This window comes from Nerophis lumbriciformis, linkage group LG25 (genome assembly GCF_033978685.3).
Source record: "Nerophis lumbriciformis linkage group LG25, RoL_Nlum_v2.1, whole genome shotgun sequence".
Lineage (NCBI taxonomy): Eukaryota > Metazoa > Chordata > Actinopteri > Syngnathiformes > Syngnathidae > Nerophis > Nerophis lumbriciformis.
In genome coordinates this window covers 27613120-27629766 of record NC_084572.2, presented here as the reverse complement: position 1 = coordinate 27629766, position 16647 = coordinate 27613120, and the positions used below count along the sequence as shown (strand labels likewise).

Sequence of the window (16647 nt, the reverse complement as noted above, 5' to 3'; positions counted from 1 at the left end):
ACTATTTTTATTATATTTCGCAAGCAAGCACAGTCCAACCAAGTAAGGACTGGGGTACTTATAACAGTGTTAACGTACTCATTTACAGTGATCAAGGGTGATGGGTCAAATGCAGAGAATAATTTCGCCACACCTAGTGTGTGTGTGACAATCATTGGTACTTTAACTTTAGTATGGCTCTCTAAGTGGGATTTTTTTGCATTGATATTAAGTTTTATGGAAATTTCTATTGTAGGAACTTTCCCCAGGAATAGCTAATTATTTGAAGGACCACAGGAGTTAAATCTAAATTTTAGAGATGTCCGATAATATCAGACTGCCGATATTATCAGCCGATAAATGCTTTAAAATTTGATATCGGAAATTATCGGTATCGGTTTCAAAAAGTAAAATGTATGACTTTTTAAAACGCCGCTGTACGGAGTGGTACACGGACGTAGGGAGAAGTACAGAGCGCCAATAAACCTTAAAGGCACTGCCTTTGCGTGGTGGTCCAATCACATAATGCCTACGGCTTTTCACACACACAAGTGAATGCAAGGCATACTTGGTCAACAGCCATACAGGTCACACTGAGGGTGGCCGTATAAACAACTTTAACACTGTTACAAATATGCGCCACACTGTGAACCCACACCAAACAAGAATGACAAACACATTTCGGGAGAACATCCGCACCGTAACACAACATAAACACAACAGAACAAATACCCAGAACCCCTTGCAGCACTAACTCTTCCGGGACGCTACAATATACACCCCTCCCCTACCCCGCCCACTTCAACCTCCTCATGCTCTCTCAGGGAGAGCATGTCCCAAATTCCAAGCTGCTGTTTTGAGGCATGTTTAAAAAAATAATGCACTTTGTGACTTCAATAATAAATATGGCAGTGCCATGTTGGCATTTTTTTCCATAACTTGAGTTGATTTATTTTGGAAAACCTTGTTTAATGCATCCAGCGGGGCATCACAACAAAATTAGGCATAATAATGTGTTAATTCCACGACTGTATATATCGGTATCGGTTGATATCGGAATCGGTAATTAAGAGTTGGACAATATCGGATTTCGGCAAAAAAGCCATTATTGGACATCTCTACTAAATTTAGTTAAATATTTTGACCCCTACAGGAATCCCTGCTCAAAGTTTAGTTAAGCTTAGGAACGTATTTATTGAGTTTGTAAACATTAACAGCAACAACAACAAACATTTTTTAAATAATAAGATATATCGATCTAATCACTATAGTATCGACCATATACTGATACCATACTTGGTATCATTACTCTCGATATTTGTATTGATACGCCCATCTCTGTTTACATTCAAAAGCTCTTGCTCAGCGGTTAGCACGGCTACGGTTCGCGTAGCATGATTAGCTATTGCTCGTCCTTTAGCGCTAATGATACTTGTAAGAAACCGTTGTTTTTTCCGCCATAAAGGTGAGGATTAATAACTAATGAGAAGCGGTTTCGTACTGTAGAGGGACGTTAGCCGCTAGCTGGGACGCAAAATTATGCTTATTGCTTTCAAATTCATCAGACACAACTGGAATGTGTTATCAACAGCTTTATCACAATATTACGATAGTATTAAAATCTCTATCATCGGCCAAATTGCTATAATTTATGTTGTATTCCATCTATATTGCACGACCCTAATTCACACCAACAATTAGAAGTTCCTGGAACTCGATGGTCGCTTTAGTGTCCTATTATTTCCTAATTGATGTTGCCAATGTTTAGATCACCTCCCCTGTTGGTTTCACCAACTGATCCATGTTGATCCTTGTTTATCCCCTCTGAAATTGTAAATTATACTCCTGTATAGCACCATGGGGTGTTGCATAAAGGTCGTAAAACGGGCAACCCGACTGTCCATGGACTACAATTTGACAAACTGTGGCCTATGTGGATTAAGTGAAATTGTCCACTTTCAAAAGGATGCCCCCGTGTCACCACCCTTGTCCAAATGGTGTTGAAATCAAGCGAACCTTGAGCAAAAGACCACGTTCTGTCAATGTGACAAAACACCATTTCCCCTTCTCTTAATTTGAGCTGGAAGTAATAAGAGAGAACTCCCTGTCTGGGTCAGTGAAATGCCACTGTGAGAATACTCAACCTGATAACCGACTATGACAGAGTTGCTTCGGAGAGGCGTCAGTGACATGACAGAGGATTTTTTCTCAAAGTGGAAAATCCAATTAGGATGTGTCCGCCCCCCCTACCCCTGACCGGAGTTAAAGGCCCACAGATTCAAATTCTTTGATCGGAGCCACTTATCTGGGAACTCCTCCAGGACTGAATACAAACCGAGGGGGATCCGTATCTTCGGTGGGCTGACAAGAAGCTGCCTTTGTAGATGGATCGTGTACATCAAGATTCTGCATGGTCAAAAACACATAGTGCTCTTCTGAGAAAAAAAGTAACCTCTCAGTCCCGTCCTTGAAGTATGAGGTGTAATTGGTGTGAACGTTAAAATATTAATAGGGCATAATGTTTATTTCAGCACACCAAGAAGTCATGAAACTTGCAGCATTTTAGTGAAAATGAAGTAAATATTTCATGATGTTGCAGGCGGCCAACATGCTGGCCGATTGACAGGGAAGCCGTCAGTCACGGCTGATATTGGAGAATCAAAAATATAACAGATATGGGAAAATATCCGGCGGAACCGGTGCGAGGGGTTGTGGGGTGACCTGCGATGTTATTAGCGTCATCATTCATTTGGTTCCACCTTTCGTCCGCCCTTGGCCACACACACACACACACACATTCCAGTCTCATATCAAATGCCTTTTAGGGTATGTGAAGTCGTATAAATTTTCATGATTATGAAAGTGCTCCATTATTCAAAAGCTAACTCATTCGTTTCAGCTCTGGTTTAGGTGTCGACCAGTGTGATGGCTGTAGGTGTCAGGGAACTCTTAAGAAGAGTAGTGTATGAAATAAAAAAGATAATCCTTCCAAGACATCAATCAATCAATCAATCAACTTTAATCTATTAGATGCATCCATCTGCCTATCAATCCATAAACCATCATCCATTGATTTATTTTATCTGTTATCAGTCATCATTATAAATCTATCAATATATTCCATTTATCATCCTAATATTCAACTGTCTTTCATCACTAGCAATCGTCAATATTTAAATGAATCTATTAGCCATCCATTCAATCCATCCACTGCTGCAGCCCTCATTCCATCCATTGATCCTTCTAATCCAGCTAGCTGTTCATACATCCAACAGCCTCGTTATCCATCCTTCCATTAACAATCAGCCATTCAATCATCTGCATCCATTCACCCTGAAGTTCTTACATCCATCCATCAAACCATCCAACAGTTGTCCATCCTTGATCTAGCATCAATGACTAATCAATCAGCCAACCATCTTCTATCTACATCCATTCAGCCCTTACGTTCTTACCATCATCAATTCAGTTATCGTCCAGCTTTACATTTGTTTATAAAACGCAACCATCCATTCTCTGCCCTGTCTTGAATAATCCATCAGCCAACCATAATCTATTCATCCTTGCAGCCTTTATTTACCTCCCAAAATAAGTGAACTTACCAGTCATTCATCTAACCAACCAATAGCCATCCCATCGCCATCTTGCCATGAATAAATTAATCAGGTGTCCATTTTTTATGAATTAATTTCTGAAGCTTTTACTTCTCTCCGACCATACATCCATCTTTCCTTCCATTATCCATCTATCCATCAACGATTTGTCATTAAACTATTTAGCCATCCCTCAACTTTTTTTTCACCAACGATCGTCAAGCCATCCCTCAACTATTTGTCATCAACAATCATCCATCCATCCCTCAACTATTTGTCATCAACAATCCTCTAGCATCCCTCAGCTATTTGTCATCAACAATCATCTATCCATCCATCCATCCCTCAACTATTTGTCATCAACAATCATCCATCTATCCCTCAACTATTTGTCAACAATCATCATCCATCCCTCAACTGTCATCCACAGTCATCTATCCCTCAACTATTTGTCATCAACAATCATCCATCCATCCCGCAACTATTTGTCATCAACAATCATCCATCCATCCCTCAACTATAAGTCATCAACAATTATTCATCCATCCCTCAACTATTTGCCATCAATAATCATCCATCCACCCCTCAACTGTTTGTCACCAACAATCATTCATCTATTCCTCAACTATTGGTTGGCAAGAATCCTCTAGCATCCCTCTATTTGTCAACAATTACAATATCTATCCATCCCTCAACTATTTGTCCTCAACAGCCATCCATCCATCCTTCAACTGATTGTCATCAACAATCATCCATCCATCCCTCAACTATATAATCAACAATTATCCATCCATCCCTCAACTATTTGTCATTAACAAATAATTGTTGATTTATCATCAACAATATTCCATCCATTACTCAACTATGTGTCAACAACAATCATGCATCCATCCCTCAACTATTTGTCATCAACAATCGTCCATCCATTACTCAACTATTTGTCATCAACAACCATCCATCCATCACTCAACTATTTGTCATCAACAATCATCCATCCCTCAACTATTTGTCATCAACAATCATTCATCCATTACTCAACTATTTGTCATCAACAATCATCCATCCATCCCTGAAACTATTTATCAACAATCATCCATCCATTACTCAACTATTTGTTATGAACAATCATCCATCCATCACTCAACTATTTGTCATCAACAATCATCCATCCATCACTCAACTATTTGTCATCAACAATCATCCATCTATTACTCAACTATTTGTCATCAACAATCATCCATCCATTACTCAATTATTTGTCAACAATCAGCCATCCATCCAACCATCAACTATTGGTCAACAACAATCGTCTAGCGTCCCTCAACTATTTGTCATTGACAAATGATTGTTGATTTATCATCAACAATCATCCATCCATTACTCAATTATTTGTCATCAACAATTGTCCATCCATCCCTCAACTATTTGTCATTAACAATCATCTATCCATTACTCAACTGTGTCGTCAAAAATCATCCATCCATCCCTCACTATTTGTCATCAACAATCATCCATCCATTTTTCAATTATTTGTCATCAACAATTGTCCATCATTACTCAACTATTTGTCATCAACAATCGTCCGTCCGTCCATCCATCCCTCAACTATGTGTCATCAACAATCATCCACCCATCCCTCAACCATTTGTCAACAACAATCATCCATCCATCCCTCAACTATTTGTCATCAACAATCCTCTAGCATCCCTCAACTATTTGTCATTGACAATCATCCATCCATCCCTCAACTATTTGTCATCAACAATCATCCATCCATCCCTCAACTATTTGTCATCAACAATCATCCATCCATCCCTCAACTATTTGTCATCAACAATCATCCATCCATCCCTCAACTAATTGAAATCATCTATTCCAATATTATAGATAGTGACCCACCTCCACCTCACACCGTTGAAACAATTAGCGATTATTTAGAGAGCCAATTAAAGAACTAAAATGGAGTAAAGAGGGACCATGCAACAACATAATGACTCATCTCTTATTTCCGGAGACGCTTGTCCACATTCAGATCCTTCTAATTCTACGGTGTGTCCTGAAACAACCTCAGAGCTGAATGACAAAGATTTCAAACCTCCTTCACCAAAAGGTAATTCTGCTACCCTGAAAAAGAGATACAAATACGAGGGGGTTGTCTATATTTGTATGATACGCTGTGACTTATTACCCATCCTGATAATGTGTAAAATAGTCCTGTCTTTGGAATTGCACTTTCTACTTTGATACAGTCTCTTTTTCAACATTATTTATTATATTCTGCAGATTATAGCAATTTCATCGAACAAAATGCTGCCTTATCTGTATTTATGTGCCTTTTTCTCCTTGCTATCCATCCATTTGTCTGCCAGCCAAGCGCCTATTACGAGGAATCGCGGCCGCCTTTAAAGGAGAGTTCATCTGCCGCTGTTATGTCCATCGTATAACAGCTCGCTGGCCACCGTGCTAAATCTTCATTCACCTTTTAACGCTGATGAAAATTGCGGCTCAATGGAGCTTCATCCAAAGAACGGAAAACCATCAAAGTCTCCGTCCTAAAAGACGACAACGTATGAATGAGGTATAACGTCATTTTGTAGCCAAGGAGAGAGAAACGGCCATGATACAATCAAATTGTCATCATCAATTTTTCTCTCCTGTATATCTTACATACACTATATTGCCAAAAGTATTTGGCCGGCTGCCTTTACTCACATATGAACTTAAAGTGCCATCCCATGGAATTGTCCAAAATGTTTTGGTGTCCTAAAGCATTCAAAGTTCCTTTCAGTGGAACTAAGGGGCCAAGCCCAACTCCTGAAAAACCAACCCCACACCATAATTCCTCCTCCACCAAATTTCACACTCGACACAGTGCAGTCCGAAATGTAGCGTTCTCCTGGCAACCTCCAAACCCAGACTGGTCCATCAGATTGCCAGATGGAAAAGCGTGATTCATCACTCCAGAGAGCGGGTCTCCACTGCTCTAGAGTCCAGTGGCGACGTGCTTTACACCACTGCATCCCACGCTTTGCATTGGACTTGGTGATGTATGTCTTAGATCAGGGGTCGGCAACCTTTACCAGTCAAAGAGCCATTTTGACCAGTTTCACAAATTATAGTAAACAATGGGAGCCGCAAAATTTTTTTGAAATTTTAAATGAAATAACACTGCATACCAAGTTTTTTTTTGCTTTGTGCTATGTATAACCAGGGGTCTCAGACATGCTGCCCACACCTTTATATGGAATTTGAAAGCTGGTGCGGCACGCGGGTTTTAAATGAATGGCGCTTGTCAGCGTCATGCGTGCCGTGATGGTACAGCATATAAGACACACTACAGTCAGCGTGCCCGATCAGCCACACGTTGTATGGGGCTCCCGCTTATTCACGTAGGCAACAGCAAGGCATACTTGGTCAACAACCACACAGGTCACACTGACGGTGGCGGTATAAAAAAAAACTTTAACACTCTTACTAATAATGCGCCACACTGTGAACCCACACCAAACAAGAATGACAAACAAATTTCGGGAGAACATCTGCACCGTAACACAACATAAACACAACAGGACAAATACCCAGAATCCCATGCAGCCCTAACTCTTCCGCTACCAAACCCCGCCCACCTCAACCGACGCACAGAGAGGGGGGAAGAGTCAGGGCTGCATGGGATTCTGGGTGTTTGTTCTGTTGTGTTTATGTTGTGTTAAGGTGCAGATGTTCTCCCGAAATGTGTTTGTCATTCTTGTTTGGTTTTGGTTCAAAGTGTGGCGCATTATTAGTAAGAGTGTTAAAGTTAATTTATATCACCACCGTCAGTGTAACCTGTGTGGCTGTTGACCAAGTATGCATTGCTGTCACCAACGTGTGCAAGCAGAAGATGTACATTGTATTAAAGTGATAGGCTGGCACGCTGTTAATGCAGATTGTGGGAGGCGCCAAATGTTGTACCATCATTGCACGCCCTTATTATAGCAGTAAGGGTGAAAATTGGTGAATATTAATCCTGGGAGTTTTCTGCGAGAGGCACTGAAATCTGGAAGTTTCACGGGAAAATTGAGGGGGTTCAGCAAGTAAGCTGCTGAGCCGCATCAGAGTGATCAAAGAGCCGCATGCGGCTCCAGAGCCGCGGGTTGCCGACCCCTGTCTTAGATGCAGCTGCTCGGCCACGGAAACCCATTCCATGAAGCGCTCTGCGTACTGTACGTGGGCTAATTGAAAGGTCACATGAAGTTTGGAGCTCTGTAGCAACTGACTGTGCAGAAAGTCTTTGCAGTATGCGCTCTGTCAGTTTACGTGGCCTACCACTTGGTGGCTGACTTGCTGTTGTTCCCAAACTCGTCACTTTTCTTATAATAAAGTTGACTTTGGAATATTTAGGAACGAGAACATTTCACAACTGGATTTGTTGCACAGGTGGCATCCTATGACAGTTCCACGCTAGAAATCACTGAGAGCGGCCCATTCTTTCACAAATGTTTGTAGAAACAGTCTCCATGCCTAAGTGCTTCATTTTATACACCGTGCCAAGTGATTAGGACACCTGATTCTCATCATTTGGATGGGTGGCCAAATACTTTTGGCAATATAGTGTACCAGGCTCCCTTGTTGGCAGCATCAAAGGAATACTCTACATGTGTTGTATTCTTTTGACTTGAACCGCAGTCTGTCTGGTTTTTAGATCGGCCCCACAACATTAGACACTTAACCATTTTGGGGGTTTGCGGAGTCTTGCTGCAAGCCAGTCTTCAAACATTGTTGACATGACACACAGAAAACATCTACTTTGCCACAGAAATTCTACATTTTGTGTCTGTTGGAAGCAGCTGGAACCAGTGTTAGGCTAGGCTGGGTTCTAGTAGGAACAAAAATACAATACAATAGGGTTGTCCTGACCCCAATAATTTGGTACCAAAACGTATTTTGACACTTTTCAAAACAAAGAGGACCATCAAATTTTATGATACATTACACCAGGGGTGCCCATTACGTCGATTGCAAGCTACCGGTCGATCGTGGAGGGTGTGTCAGTCGATCGCCAGCCAAGCATTAAATGTGGTATTGGACAGAAAGGAGGACTTTTTTTTCCCCTGCATTTGAAAATGTGGACGTTATCAGCACTACTGTCTGATTCCAATCAATGCAAGTCATCAGAATCAGGTAATACACCAACTTATATTCTTGTCTTCATGAAAGAAAGGAATCTATATGTTAAACATGCATGTATTTTGTACACCTTTAACATGTGAACAAAAACGGCAAAATAAATAAATATAAATTATATATATATATATATATATATATATATATATATATATATATATTTATTTGTCCTGTCCAGCTTCTCAAGCAAATCATATAGTAGATGTAGATGCCCATGTCGGCTGTTCAGATTTACTTTACAAAAGAGAAGTGTAGGATACTTCTCTTGTTGCCTTATTTGTATTTGACTTTCTTAAATGTATTTATATTATCATTTGGTGCAGGAGGGGATAGAAAGAGAAAAAAAAGAAGACAGAGGGGGAAATTGTGGGGACAAGAGGGGGATTAGACAGAGAGACAAAAACAACAACAGCAAACACAACAACAATAGAGCAACATCAGCAAATACGACATGTACAAATATGATGGTAAAAGTAATAGCACATAAGCAGTTAGCGAAAAGAAAAAAAAAAAAGAAAAAATACAGAAATGACAATGAGCATTATTACACTACAGATGGAGCAATACAAATACCAATAGAAATAGCGCTATTGATAATGAACAATACCAATACTTTACCTTTATTATCAACAATACAGTTGTTCAAATGCAACAATACATATACGTAATGATAACTTGAGATACAAAAGAATGCAGAAAAATGGAGGGGGAGAAAGAGAAGCAACCTACATTAACCTTGTAGATTGTTATAGTAACAATAGGTTAAGCTTTGTCCGTGTGCCATGTGTTATACCCAGTTTACCCTAGGGCAACAACGTTAATATATATATATATATATATATATATATATATATATATATATATATATATATATAAATATATTAAAAAAATATATATATGTATATATATATATATATATATATATATATATATATTGCACCTTTACGCATTTTTTGTGTCTTTTTACGCATTGAAATCCGAAAGGACGTGCATTTTCGGAAGTCCGCGCGTCCCCAGGACGCAGATTTTTTATTTTATTTTTTATTTTTTATACAGACTCCCGCGTGTTAGTGTTTTCGTCATGGCGAGCAATAAACCCAAGAAGCGAAGCTTCAATGAAAAGTAGCTCACTTATGACGATAGAAAGATGATTTGCACGCCATGTAAACGGGCTAAGAAAAAGAACACCTTCACGACCGGGTGCACTGGTTTTCAAAGATCCAGCCTCACCAGGCACCAAGAAACATCACGTTACACCTTTTCTGCTTGTCGGCTCCCAGACCGTGGTCGAGGAGCGCAGGGTAGACGTTCCCTCCCGGGCTGATGTATTTCGGGGGTAACACCCTCCACTTTACCCGGCAGTGGGTCCCTACATTTCCGCTCTTTGGTCGGAAAGACGAGGCCGTCGATTTGTTACTCTTTATTTATGTTTTCCACCAAGCGGACATCCACAATGCTATCAACACTCAACATGCTAACGCTCCCTCTCCTAACTTGCCTACTCACTTACACACGTCACTCACCCCACATACTGCCATTCTTAAAGGGGAACACACAGCTTATGGCAGTGGTGTCCAAACTTTTTCCACTGAGGGCCGCACACGTAAAAATTAAAGCATGTGGGGGCCCTTTTGAAATTTTAAATTTTCAAACCATAACAAAATATATGGATTTTTTTATTTATTTTACCTTTAGGGGTCCCGGGGACCATAAAGGGGCTCAGTCATTAAAATGTTAAAAATAAGTCAAATTATTATTATTTATTTTTTATTTAACGCTTACAGTAAATCTCTATATCAACTTCAAGTTGATATAAAGTAATACAAAAAAAAGGTTTTATGGCTTTTTTGTCAAAAACAACTTAGTTTTTTATAGTAAAACTGAAATATGCAGCATTTAGTAATTAGAGCCCTAAAAGATCAATAATGCAGGACACCATTGATTTGAGTTCTTTAATATTTTTAAGTAGTCACAGTGAAAAGATAAATAAAATACCACTAAATATATTTGGGATCCAAAAGGTACCCCACTCATAAAGTGATACATTTGTATTAGGTTTTTCTTTTACTTTCAACACTTAAGTTATGAGATCAACTTCAGATATGTCTGTCGATTTTACTTTTGAACTATTATTTTGTTTTATGCTCTTTTGTCAAAGAAAATGTTGATGTTTTTATATGGCAACTACACAATATATGCAATATTTACCACATAAAACATTTTAAAGTGAAATATTTGAAGTAATTGTAGCCTTGAAAATAATTCATTATATCATAGATTTTTTGTCATTATTTTTTTTTCTTAGCAATGGCAAAAAAAAAGATAAATAAACAGCCTGCATGGCATCTTTGTGTCAACATTGCAACTTTTTCTCGTTAGATTTCTGTGACGACCGGGGCGCATGGTGATGCGGGGCTCGTTCTCCCAGGAATGCAGACGGGCGTCAGACACAGCGTGCAGGTAGGAAAAATGATTTATTAAGAATTAAATCAAAAGGGAACAAACAAAAACGTGCTCGTAGCACTTAAGGAAAAAACTAAATGGGCTAGCGTGGGAGGTAGCAAGTAACAAGAGCAGGAAACAAAAGTCGTCATCTGTTGTACGAGAACAAACTAGGAAGCAAGACAGACTGACAGGGAAGGCAGGCTTAAATGATAATGTCAGTGATGACAAACAGGTGCGCGTCGGGAACACACGCGGCAGGTGAAAACAATAAGCAATCATGGCAACAAACTCAGGTGTACAAACAGGCACTCAAGGAGTCCAAAACTAACAAAAAACACAAGTGCCTCGAAAACGTAAACAAAAATATGATCCCGGCAGCGGATCATAACAGATTTTACCTCATTTCACCTTTTTTAATGTTCTTTTTTAATTTTTCTAATAGCATTTCCATATTGTGTAGCGGGCCGATAAACAATTAGCTGCGGGCCTCAAATGGCCCCTGGGTAGCACTTTGGACACCCCTGGCTTATGGCCGTCACCAAGCCAGAGATGAAATGCTAGAGGCATTGAGTGCCACTCTATTAAATGACATTGAAACCAACATGCCAAATTCTAAGTTTGTTGGCATTATTTGCCATGAAAGTGTAGATGTGGCGGTTTTTAAACGACTGATGATCGACATACAGGTGAGAATAATCAATTCAATTTGTCATGTGCATGTATGCCCTGGCACACCATTATCATCATTTCATGACCGAAGCAAAAAACGTTTTACACTTTTACACTGAAATAAATACACCTAACTTATTAAATTAAAATATAGAAAGAAATACTGGCAGCGGTAAAGTTTAGATCCATGAAGGAAAGAAGAAAGTGAATGAATGTTTATAACTGAATACATTTACATATGCATAAAAATGTGTTTTCTTTTGCATTATTTTTTTTAATGAATTAAGTAACGTTTATGACAACCTTTTTTTTCTAAACACAATATAGAATGTGAGATATAACAGGATAATGCATACATTTATCATTTGTTTTCAAAACACTTACAAAAAAGTTGGACCCCAAAAATTTACTGTGGGACCCCATATTTATGACTTGATGGGGTCTCTGGAACCCCATTTTGAAAATTCCTAGCGCCAACACTGTTTAGGATTACTGTACACGGATTGTACCATTTGCGTTGATTTGGGTAAGGTGTATTGTGACTTTAACTGTTAAAGGAGAATTTAAGGATTTTTTTCGGTTTTGCAGCACCCTTCCACAAAGTTTGGTGGAAATGTTTTGTTCTCGAGGAGGGAATCTTTGACCATATCACGATTCAATTATGATTCAGGTGCTTTGATTTGATTATTTATGCATCTTTAATTGTTATATTGGATATTATTAACATATTATATATTATAGATTTATCAAATTCAAATGTTTAATATTAACAGAAAATGCCACTCTTCTGGCTGCTGGTGTCTTGTGTAATTTCTGATTTTTTGGATGTGAGATCGAGACACTTTAGTCCCAGTCTCCGTAAACTTGTAGCTCAAAGATTTGTGTCTAGTGTTGACAGAAGTTTCATCGCCTTGTGTGGATATTATTCTCTCTTTTGATTTATTAATCTACTTAATAATTTTCTCTTCCTAGCTGGTTACCATTTGTTGTAAAGTAATTCCAGTTAAAGTTAAAGTACCAATGATTGTCACACACACACTAGGTGTGGTGAAATTACCCTCTGCATTTGACCCATCCCCTTGTTCCACCCCCTGGGAGGTGAGGGGAGCAGTGAGCAGCAGCGGTGGCTGCGCTCGGGAATCATTTTTGGTGATTTAACCCCCAATTCTAATTCTTGATGCTGAGTGCCAAGCAGGGAGGTAATGGGTCCCATTTTTATAGTCTTTGGTATGACTCGGCCGGGGTTTGAACTCACGACGTTGTGGGCGGGGCGTGGCTGGGGGCGTGGTTAAGAGGGGAGGAGTATATTTACAGCTAGAATTCACCAAGTCAAGTCTTTCATATATATATATATATATATATATATATATATATATATATATATATAAGAAAGACTTGACTTTCAGTGAATTCTAGCTATTAATATATATTTATTTTATTATATATATATATAAAATAAATACTTGAATTTCAGTGTTCATTTATTTACACATATACACACATATAACACTCATCTACTCATTGTTGAGTTAAGGGTTGAATTGTCCATCCTTGTTCTATTCTCTGTCACTATTTTTCTAACCATGCTGAACACCCTCTCTGATGATGCATTGCTGTGTGGCACGCACAAAAGTGCTTTCATCAAATGCACTAGATGGCAGTATTGTCCTGTTTAAGACTGTCACAACATTGCTGTTTACGGCAGACGAACTGCTTTACGGTAGACGAAAATGTGACTGCTGTTGTTGTGTGTTGTTGCCGCGCTGGGAGGACGTTAATGAAACTGCCTAACAATAAACCCACATAAGAAACCAAGAACTCGCCCTCCATCAATCTACAGTTATAACGTGATTGGGCAGGTACGCTGTTTATATTGTGGGAAAGCCTGAATTTCGGGAGATTTTCGGGAGAAAATGTGTCCCGGGAGGTTTTCGGGAGAGGCGCTGAATTTCGAGAGTCTCCCGGAAAATCCGGGAGGGTTGGCAAGTATGTCCACTAGTTCACTATTAAGCTAGCATAGTTCGTCCTCTCCTCCTTGCGCCATGTGTGCCTGCACTAAACCGTCTATATTACTTTATTTAACATTTATAAATAATCCATATTCGGACATTTGTCCATCGATGCAGAATTGTCCACGTTCCAGTCGTGATGCATCGAAGAATCAATAATTTTTCCCACCACTGGTGTTTGTGCAATCCTGCTAACGACCAAACCGACAGTTAATGAGCAAACGATTTGTGCATTATGGAGATAAAGACAGTTATTCAAATTATATCCAAAAAAGAGTGGCGGTATTTTGCCAATAAGGAACATTCAAATCCTACTATATTTTTGGGAAAATCAGGTTGTCTCTGTCTCTCTTGATAAGAACAAGTGTTTGTATGTACAGTAGGGTTGTATGGTATACCGGTATTAGTATAGTACCGCGATACTAATGAATCATACTCGGTACTATACCGCCTCTGAAAAATACTGGTCCGCCACCCCCTCCGCGCTTCTGTCGTCGTCACGTCGTGACATTGCTGGTTTACGAGCAGGCGCGCATGTTCGGCAGTGCACAATCACTGAGTACTTACAAGCAGACACAGTGTGGAGACAGAAAAGGGAGAACGGACGCATTTTGGCTTAAAAACTAAAGATAAAGGTGAAGTTATAACACTGAAACGCCCTCAGAAAGAGGTACTTTAAGACATGGTTAGCTAGCTAGCGGCTAAAGTCCAGCCCCAGTCGGCAGTGTTGTAGCTACTTCTAAATCACTAATCCTGGTCTCCATGGCGACAAATAAAGTACGTTTCTTACAAGTATCATCCCTGCAGGACGATGAATAGCTAAACATGCTTCACTACACACCGTAGCTCAAATGTAAACAAACGCCATGGGTGGATCTACACCCAACATCCACTGTAATGATATCAAGTACAGGAGCGTATCTAGTCGATACTACTATGATTACGTCTATATTTTTTGGCATCACAACATCTTCGTTCGTTTTTTTTACAATTTGTATTATGTTTACAAACTCAGGAAATATAACCCTGGACACATGAGGACTTTGAATATGACCAATGTATGATCCTGTAACGACTTGGAATCGGATTGATACCCAAATTTGTGGTATCATCCAAAACTAATGTAAAGTATCAAACAACAGAAGAATAAGTGATTATTAAATTTTAACAGAAGTGTAGATAGAACATGTTAAAAGAGAAAGTAAGCAGATATTAACAGTAAATGTATCCATCCATCCATCCATCCATTTTCTACCGCTTATTCCCTTTGGGGTCGCGGGGGGCGCTGGAGCCTATCTCAGCTACAATCGGGCGGAAGGCGGGGTACACCCTGGACAAGTCGCCACCTCATCGCAGGGCCAACACAGATAGACAGACAACATTCACACTCACATCCACACACTAGGGCCAATTTAGTGTTGCCAATCAACTTATCCCCAGGTGCATGTCTTTGGAAGTGGGAGGAAGCCGGAGTACCCGGAGGGAACCCACGCAGTCACGGGGAGGACATGCAAACTCCACACAGAAAGATCCCGAGCCCGGGATTGAACCCAAGACTACTCAGGACCTTCGTATTGTGAATGTACAAGTAGATTAATAATTCATTTTCTACCACTTGTCCTTAATAATGTTGACAAAATAATAGAATGATAAATGACACAATATGTTACTGCATATGTCAGCAGCTAAATTAGGAGTCTTTGTTTGCTTACTTACTACTAAAAGACAAGTTGTCTAGTATGTTCACTATTTTATTTAAGGACTTAACTGCAATAAGAAACATATGTTTAATGTACCCTAAGATTTTTTGGTTAAAATAAAGCCTATAATGCAACTTTTTGTGATCCCCTTTATTTAGAAAAGTAGCGAAATAGTTTTATCGGGACAACACTAATGTACAGCGAAGACAGAAAACAAATAATACCTCTTTTATGAATGTTTTCCGTCTTTGATGCTTGTAGCGGTCTTTTTAGCAAATACATGAGGAAAGATTTGTTTCATTTCCAGCTATCACACCAAGTTAATTATGCTCCCGCTAGCCACGGCCAAATGGAAATTCCCTTCATTTGTGAGTGCGGACCACCCGTGGTGAGTTTATGGGGCCCCACCGCCTCCGGCACACACACACACACACACATGCAAATAAACGTGGGCAGCCAGGTGACAGCCACCTCGCCGTTATTTACTCCGAGGCCGTCACCCGGCCAAACATGCTCAAAGGTCAGCCGCCAATCACGCCCTCATTTCCGCGGGTATTCCTTGAACACCGGGGGAGAAAGCCGACACCCGACACAGCTGCCACGTCCCAGATCGCCTCACGCGCTTCCCGCCGTGTCCCGTGGCGCCTTTCGCTGCAGTGACAAATAGAGCTCATTAATTAACAATTCATTAATGCCAGCGCTGCTCCCTGCGTGTGCTCCTCGCCCGCAAGCATGACGTTTTCAGCTCACTTAGCTTGTTAGTCAAGTGTAACAACAAAACCATCAGATTAGCATGCATTAACTATAAAACATATTAATGGTATGCTATAACTTGAAACAAACTAAATTGAACAGCGAATTTGTCTTTAGCTACGAATGCTACCGTTAGCTTACCTCTTATGAACTTACCGACAATTTTAATAAGTACAGTTCAGTTTGGAGATGTACCAAGTTTAATTGCAGTTCCCTAATATTTCTCGAGCTCAAACTGTCACTCATCTGTGCGCTCTGCTGATTGCGCCTCCAAGAGCGCACCTGCTCGTGTCAGCCCTGCTGCACTCTAATCACCGGTAATCAGTACACCTGAAG

The 16647-nt window shown here is 39.8% G+C and overlaps 1 long non-coding RNA gene across 2 annotated transcripts in view; it reads left to right on the top strand.

The window, feature by feature from the left end:
- LOC133622026 (uncharacterized) overlaps window positions 1-16647 on the top strand; it is a 224737-nt gene that overhangs the window by 35421 nt on the left and 172669 nt on the right. Inside the window, exon 4 of one of the 2 annotated variants that reach the window (XR_009817737.1) lies at window positions 11115-11195. The exons of the other annotated variant lie outside the window; for it this stretch is intronic. This is a non-coding gene — a long non-coding RNA (uncharacterized lncRNA). The remainder of the gene's footprint in view (window positions 1-11114; window positions 11196-16647) is intronic. 2 annotated transcript variants of the gene reach the window in all.